At 42.9% G+C, this 8839-nt stretch overlaps 1 protein-coding gene and 1 pseudogene across 2 annotated transcripts in view; both read right to left on the bottom strand.

The window, feature by feature from the left end:
* Positions 1 to 8839, bottom strand: part of LOC108314744 (prolyl endopeptidase) — a 126598-nt gene that overhangs the window by 22729 nt on the left and 95030 nt on the right. The gene's annotated exons all lie outside the window — the stretch shown is intronic.
* Positions 2328 to 8321, bottom strand: LOC108314711 (annotated as a pseudogene).

Genomic DNA, 8839 nt, shown 5'->3' with positions numbered 1-8839 from the left:
AGAGATTCTCCTACCTCAGCCTCCAGAGTAGCTGAGATTACAGATGCACACCACCATGCCCAGCTAATTTTTATATTTTAGTAGAGAAGGGGTTTCACCATGTTGGCCAGGATGGTCTCCATCTGTTGACCTTCAGTGATCTGCCCATCTCAGCCTCCCAAAGTGCTGGGATTGTAGGAGTGAGCCACCACACCCAGCCTGTTTTCATTCTTCTCTCTCTCTTTTTTTTTTTCTTTTTGAGATGGAGTCTCACTCTGTTGTCAGGCTGGAGTGCAGAGGCACAATTTTGGCTCACTGCAACCTCTGCCTCCTGGGTTCAAGCAACTTTCCTGCCTCAGTCTCCCGAGTAGCTGAGACTACAAGTGTGCACAACCATGCCCAGCTAACTTCATTATTTTCTTAAAAAGGAGGCTCATTCAAGCATTTCAAAAGTGATATTCCAGATACAAGAGTGGCTACTGTTATTATTTTAGAAAGATGATCCTTCTCCACAGAGTCATTAGTGTTACCACCTTGAAGACAGATTATTAAAACAATAAAAATCCCACTATATCTTGCCATGGCCATTCTACTAAATAAATTCCATTTCAATAGTATTTTCTCAAAGGCTTAGCAGACACAATTCATTTCACAAATGAAAAAATGCTTGAATAAATCATAAAGCTATCTCAACCTTTTAAGTAATCAAATTTAAAGCAGTTGTGATTTTGCACATTTAAAACTATATTCTAAGAATAATTGTTTAACAGATAAGAACTCACAGATCCTTGAGCTGAATGCTTTACATTAAAAAAATACTACTGAAGAAATGGTGTGCATTTATATAAAGTACATAGTCTAAAATTTCAGAAATCCCATCCCTGTTGTCAAGCACAGCTTTCTAGAGGCATCATTAAGGATAAAGCAGTTTAACTCTGGAAGCGTGTTTTAGCACAGGATGGCAGTCACTAAATACACCTCTAACTGCCTTAACATGTAAATCTCGTTAAAAAAAAAATCTTCCTTTAAAGAAAAAAGAGAAGTAAATACAACAACTCAAGGGAACATTATTGTTCCTTCAAGTGAATTACCTTAGTTGTGGAAAGATCAACTGTCTCCTTGAAATGACAATTCTCCTAAAGATGCATACATTTAGTAATAAAATCAATTGTTAAGCCGTGCGAATGTGCAATCACTCCTGAAAACAATCTTCAGTGACACATTTGATCCAATTCAGATACTGTGCTATCTGAGGCAAATGCCAGGACTCCCATTATCGCTAGTCATGGGATGTGCTCATCTAAGAAAGCTGAAGGTGGGCTGCAAAGGGCAGGCCCTTCAGAGAGAAGAATGTCTGGTGATAGCAATTCCTGCCTAATTTTAGAGCCTGACAGGTTTAAAGGAGAATGTTCATAAAAGGGTGTTGAGCTCCCCCTTTTTATCAGAGCTGACAGAGGCCACTTGTGTGGTCTGTGCTATGTGTGCCAAATAAATCTGACAAGAAGCAGAACTGCTCTGAGAGTCCACAGGCAGCACGCGGAGGAACAAGACATTCCATTACCAGAACTAAGCAGTAGGCAGGCAACCTCTGTGCTTCCGTTACCCCGTAAAATGAGCATACGAAGAACTTCTTAGGATTTAGAGGGAGGCACTACACGTTTCTGTGCTATACTAAGGTGAAAAAGACTAGCCTGACACTAGAAGGCTGTCATCTTGTCTATGTTCCAGGCATTTAACTTTTGGGGAGTGAAGAGGAGTTTAAGGGTCATCTTTGGGCAGAAAGAAGAAAAGTCTATTCCAGACTGCTTTAGTTTTTCCAAGGATGGCTGGGCATTTTGGTAACACTGGGGATTTAAAAGCTCCCTTAGGACACCTCAATAACAGCAAAGTCAGTCTATTTAAAATCTGTTTTAACTTTCAGTACATTTCTTGAGCACCAACAATGTGCTAAGTGCTATACTGATCATCTCTGCAGAAATTCACCAGCTCTCTAAGACTCAGCCATCTGTTTTTTGGAATAATATGCCTTTTCCCAGTCTCAAACTGTGAAGCAAAAAGCGAAATAGAAAGTAGAAGTTCTGAATACAAGGAAAGAAGCGCAGTGATGAAGGCACAGCTGGATGTCGTGCTACGGCACTTTGATGAGGTTATTTGGATTTTAGTGGTAACCTGGTGTTTTGAGGTAGAAAGACACACAGGGCTATGATGAATAAATCTGATTTGATTGTAGAACATAAAAGCCATCTTCAGTTCCACTGATCTGATCTCTTTGTAGTTAATGAAGACACACAATAAGACATTTTCATTAAAAGTGAAGGGACCCTGCTACATGCCGAGGCCCAGAGAAAGCAGCTTCTGTTTTGGTACAGGCAGAAACTGCCTGTAACGTGGCTCACTGCAGTGGGATTTAGGCTGCACATGGAATGCATACGCTGTGTGTTTTGCTGCTACATGAGAACCACATGATGAATCCATCATCAGGGGAATATGACTTTTGCACTGTTTGCACTCAATAAATATTTGTTCAATGAAAAAATAAAGTAGAATTGCATATTAAACACATGCTTTTTGTCCCCCTCAGCCAGTTCTGCTTTATTGGCAATGTGATGCTCAGGCCTTGGCTGTGTACTTTCACAGCAGGTACAGCTGCTCCTTCCGCTGCGGCTTCTTGGTCTTCAGGTTCTCCTTGTGCTTGCCGAGCTGGTGGTGCCTGGTGTGTGTCTTCTCAGGTTGCAGGTTTAGGTGCTTAGACTTCTTGCCCTTGTAGAATTTCCTGAGGTTTTCTTTGTGAGTCTGGTTAATTGCAGTGAGAACACAGGCAACAGATTTTTGGACCACACCGATCTTAGTGAGCTTAGAGGCAGTGCCTCCTGCCACTGGCCACGTGAAGCTGGGACAGCCTCACCTTCAGGTCATCCAACTGTTTCACCAACTCCTCCTCTTTCCCACGAAGGTCCCGGGCCTTGATCTTAGCCACTGCTGCACAGGCAGCTGCTGCCTGCTCCGAGGGCTAAACACTCTCTTTTTATCCTCAAATACCTGTACCAGCTTGCCTCAGGTCCAGAGCTCTAAGTCATTGTAGCTACTTCTCCCACAACAACCTAGCCCTGCCTGCCTGCACACGGACCTTGGATTCTAGGACCCCTGCTTCCAATCTGAGCACCTGCTACCAGATTAATCTATCTAAACTCTCCCTTTTAATCTAAGTCACTCCCCTATTGAAAACAGGCAATGCCTCTCCATTCTCTACAAAATGAAGTCTATGTATGTATGTATATATGTATTTAAGCAATCCTCATCCTCCTGCCTCAGCCTCCTGAGTAGCAAGGACTACAGGCATGCACCATCACACCCAGCTGATGTTTTATTTTTTTGTAGAGACAGGGTCTCAGTATGTTGCCCAGGATGGTCTCAACCTCCTGACCTCAAGCGATCCTCCTGCCCGGGCCTCCGAAAGTGCTGCTGTGAACCACCAAGCCCAGCAAAAGTCCACGTTTTAGGCCAGCAATTTAAAGGTCTCCACTCTTTGCCTTCAACTGCCTTCAGTTCTTCCCAACTTCAACCAGCCTCTCTTACCTCCAGAGCCCCAATCTCAATGTCACATGCCTTTCTAGACCAAATCATTACTGAAAAAAAGCTATCAGCTCTTAGAAGTTCACTTGTTTGAACTCCTTCTCCTCTACCCAATGCAGATACCCACAAAGCTACATCTCAGGCAGGTTCATCCTTTGCTTAGATATTTCTAGTCACAAGAAAGAAACTTTAAACAGCACAAATGGCCATTTTGGAGCCTCTCTGTTAGAAAGTTACTCCTTACACGAAAAGGTTAAAATAACCAAAACCAAAAGAAACAAAAGTCAAGGTTCTGGAGACAAAACCCAGTGACAGAACCTAGCAAGCTAATTATCAGCTAAAATTTCCATGCGTTTAAAAACAAATGTTAAAATACCTACCAGTTACTTTCTATATTTTTCACAACAGAGTTTTCTTTGGTTCATATTTTGGCCAAAATTCACATTATCTTACTTGACTTGTTGAAAACACTTAATAGTTCTTACCATGTATCAAGCAAGCACTAGTCTAAGGGCTTTAAGAATATTCTCTCTCATTTTAATCCAAATATGAGGTCTATACAGTTGGCTCTCTATATCCATGGGATTCACATCTGCAGATTCAACCAATTGTGGATTGAAACATTTTTTTAAAGCCCAACAAAAAATAATACAACAATTAAAAATTAAAAAAACAAGATAGTATAACAACTATTTACACAGCATTTACATTGTGTTAGGTATCATACATAGTCTAGAGATTAATTTAAGGTGTGGGAGGATGACCATATGCTGTAGGCAAATGATGTGCCATTTTACACAACTGACTTGAGCATCCTCAGATTTTGGTATCCACAGGGTGTCGTGGAACCAATTCCCTGTGGAATGTACTATGAGTACCCCCAATTTTCGGCTGGGGTCATTCTGACCTAGATACGCTGTTAAGTAAGGAATCCAAGTCATACATCTTGTAAACAATGGATCAGGATTTGAACCCAAGCTTTCTGGCTTCATACTCTATGCTCTTGGCCACTGTAAAAAAGAGATCAGCCAATTCCCTACCCCTCCTCTGGGGGCCCCTCCTGTATTCTCCATGGCACCGTGTTGTGTGCTCATGTGTTCCTGTTCTAGGCTTGTGCATCTATTTGCCTGTGTATCCAGCATGGTACCCAGAAGACAGCAGGCGCTTAGAAAACATGTGTTAAATACATAAATGAATGCCCAAGCTGGACCCTATATTTCAATTAAACAGTATCAGAAAACATAGTTTAAATGGCATTTCATTAAAAAAAATTATACAGACAGCCAGAAAATACTTGTAAGTTGAAAAGTAGTAAGATAAAATTAACTTTGGTTGAAGCACTTAACAGATTATAAAAGCTTTTTGAGGTCACAAATTTCCAACTTATAACTAATGAAATATATTTAACATCTGACATTTTCCTTATGTGTAGCTGTTAATCTGTTAATTTAGGAATGCCAGGGCAGAGGAGCTTTATGGGCTCTTAAACTGTTTAGTTATGGTAATTTACTGCATGAGATTGCACCTGCATAATAAAAACCCAACAAGAGTACGTGAAATCCATTTCTTTCTTTCTTCTTTTTTTTGAGACAGAGTCTCACTCTGTCACCAGGCACCAGGCTGGAGTGTAGTGGCACGATCTCGGCTCACTGCCACCTCCACCTCTCGGGTTCAAGCAATTCTTCTGCTTCAGCCTCCTGAGTAGCTGGAACTACAGGTGCGTGCCACTATGCCCAGCTAATTTTTTGTATTTTTTAGTAGAGACGGGGTTTTACCATGTTGGCCTGGACGGTCTCGATCTCTTGACCTCGTTATCTGCCCTCCTCGGCTTCCCAAGGTGCTGGGATTATAGGCGTGAGCCACTGTGCCTGGCCGTGAAATCCATTTCAAATCCTCATTAACTCAGAACTACAGCAGACCACTTATTTGTTTTATTGCATTAGAGAGAAAAATAAAATTAATAACCAAAATGCTGAAAAGACAAACTCTGGTCAGAATGTTCATTAACAGAAGAGAACTGTGCAGCCTTAAAAATGTGTGGCTGGTAACTATTTACGCCTTAAAAGGGTGAACTATTAAAGAGAGCAAATGTTAGTGGGGAAAAAGCAGAGCAGTGTTAGTGCAATCAGGCAGTTCATGGCAGTGTGTGGGGATTTAATGGGACTGTATGAAGCTGAGTGTGGCCCCGAATTGAGGACAGCAACAAAAGTCCTGGAACCAGGAAGCTGGCATAACTGTTCAATTACTATTTTTTGTTTGATTGTCCAAAGGAAAGTGAGATGCAGCAACACACCAAGGAGTAAATGCACATAAGATAATCTTTACTGCAGAAAAATGAACGGCCAGAATGCTGAAAAGGTGAATTTGTAAGTAAAATTCTCTGGCACAAAGACATTTATGTGAATTTCTGTTGGACAAATCTAATACTGTTATACTCTGATCCACTTCTACTTAGAACCTCTCAGACAATACAAATGCAAATCACCAAAATAAATCCTTCAGGTGAGTACCAGGCAAAAAGAAATCCATCAGAAATTATTTCAAGTTACTTAAAGAACAATCACTAAGAAGCCCATGAGCACCACAGTGCTCTGCACCCCACACCAGGAAACATGGGGCCAGAAGTGGACTCAGGCTGACGAACGAACTGAGCCTGCAAGCAGGTGGTCCGTCAGAAGAGACTCAACGAGGGGCTTAGAGGCTGCATCGCAAATAGCTACTGGGAAGCAACTTACTAAGTGGGGCGGGGAAAATGAAAACAAATCACAAGGTTCAGAAATCCTGCTGTGAAGGTACCAGAACATTCTTTTTGATTTATATTCTGAACCTGACCGTGTGAAATGTTGTTTTATATTTGTGCAGTAGAATAACAGCAGCAGAAATGTTATCGGTCAAATCATATGTATCTTTCTTGATGGCCCGGACGTGCCTCCCACCCTCTAGCCCCAGCACTATCATCATAGGAAGATGTTTGCATATTCCTCTGTTTCCGAACACAGAAATATACTTTTACTCTTAACAGATATACTTCTTTCTTTCTTTTTTCAGGCTCTCTGTCATCCAAGCTGGAGTACAGTGGTACAATCAAAGCTCACTTGCATCCTTGAACTCCTGGACTCAAGGGATCCTTGTGCCTCTGTCTCCTGAGTAGCTGAGACTACAGGTATGTGCCACCATCCCTGGCTAATTTTAAATTTTTTTGTAGAGATGGGGTCTCACCTATGTGTCCCAGGCTAGCCTCAAACTCCTGGGCTCAAGTGATCCTCCCGCCCTGGCCTCCCAATGTGCAGGGATTACAGGCAGGAGCCACCCTACCCAGCCCTATATATACCTTTTTTTATTATCACCAGTATAATCAAGAAAATGAAAACTGAAGATGAATAACTGAATCATGTTCATGAAAGATCTAGAAAAGAACATGGTATACTTCACTGATGAGAGATGGCATTCAGGATGGTGGATGAGTCAGCAAGAGGGCAGGGGCCAGGCTGGTGGGGTCTCATGGGCATTGCTCAAGGCTGGTCAAACTGGCAGACAAACATGATCATGAGGGCTAGGCTATTTATTAAGAAGCCACTTTATCCTAAGAAAAAATGTCATTTCTGTTTTAGTCTTGATCTCAGAACTGACTGCCCTGCCTGCTAATACTGATCCCAGCCAGGATGTCAGCCCATTAATGTATTAAGAATGATATAAGTCATTCCCCAAGCTGACACCACCACAATCTCTCAATATTGTGGGGGTAATGTGTTTATAGGACTTCACCAATGTCACCCCTAGGAGTCTGGCTAGACTACATGTATGTTTTCCACTGATGAAAGAGCACCATCTTCACGTCAGTCTAGAAGGAACTGGTTTCTTGACTACCATATCAACCCACCCCGCTGTGAGTCCAGGAGCTGGGGTGAGCCCAGTGGCTATGGAGAAGAGCAGCCCTAGGAGGGATCACAGCTCTCCAAGAAGGGCTCTATTCGGAGGGGTGGGAAAGACAGAGGTGGCCCCAGAGAGGCGCTGAGACAAGAAGGCAGGTGAGCAAAGGGGGGCTACAGCAGGTGGATGCAAAAATCAAGAAGAACGAACGGCTAGTGCCTGGCACACTGTGATGCAGCTGAGGGTCACTAGTGGCCACCAGGCCCCCATGCTGCTTCCCTGCCTCCAACATCCCCTTCCCTTACCTCTCATCCTTCCCTCTTCTCAGAGGCTCTAGGCATTTGAAGAAATGATGGGGCCACATCCAAGGTTTCTGCATCCAAATGGGTCCACAGAGGACAGATGGGGGCTGAGAGCCATTGGCAGAATCCCAAGCCCAGCGGAAGCTGATCTATAAGAGGCAGCCGCACAGATCAGGCCAAGGTTGCCATCAGCTCAACTTAGGCTGAGCAGAAGCTCTGAACAGCAATTCTACGTATTCTCTACTCAGTAAAGTACAAAAATAAATGTTAATAAAAAACAGTGTCCTGGAGACACAAACTCTCTCACCATTTTACGTCTGCCAGAGAAAGTAATAAGGCCCCTGGAGGTGAAAAAAACAACAACTGATCAGGTTTTCTAGAGCTGTATTTTTAAAGAAAATGCCTGGAAAAATGAAAGCTTAAAAGAATGAAATGAATTTCTTGACAGAATTTTAGGTGCTGTGGTAAAAAGGATGAGACGGGGTATAGAGGTGTCCTCCAAATTCTGCCCAGGCCTACCCTGGCTTCTCGGAGGGAGGAGTGCTGTTGGCAGGGCTGGTCCCCTGGGTTCTGTCCCGTCTCCTCCTCTCGGCACATGAAGGAATGGTTGTCACACTCTCTACCCACCCTCAAATTGTCTAGTTTCACAACACAGCGATGGCCAAAGAGGTGTGGCCAGGGGTGGGAGAGTTACCTCTAGACAAAAGGATTGAAGGCCACCAGAAGGTATCACACACCTTATCTCTATGACTACAGGCACGTGCCACCATGCCCAGCTAATTTTTGTATTTTTAGTAAAGACGGGGTTTCACCATGTTGGCCAGGATGGTATCGATCTCTTGACCTCATGATCTACGTGCCTTGGCCTACCAAATGAGGTGATGTGGTAGGCAGCCCAGGCCAACATGCAACAGACAGGATGCAAGAACAAGATAGAAGCCTTTCTGGCTTTAAGTTCCTGAGAGTTCAGAGTTGCTTATTAACTGCAATGACTGTACCTATCCTGACTGATATAGAAAAGAACCAGGTAGGAATCTAATCATAAGAAGGAGAAAATTCTAACGCTCAATATTTGGGAGTCTTCCTACTCCTAAACTAAGCACATAACAAAAAAT

The sequence above is a fragment of the Cebus imitator genome, unplaced genomic scaffold (assembly GCF_001604975.1).
Source record: "Cebus imitator isolate Cc_AM_T3 unplaced genomic scaffold, Cebus_imitator-1.0 Scaffold160, whole genome shotgun sequence".
Lineage (NCBI taxonomy): Eukaryota > Metazoa > Chordata > Mammalia > Primates > Cebidae > Cebus > Cebus imitator.
Note: the sequence above shows the minus strand (reverse complement) of the source record. Positions and strands in the feature narration are given on the sequence as shown.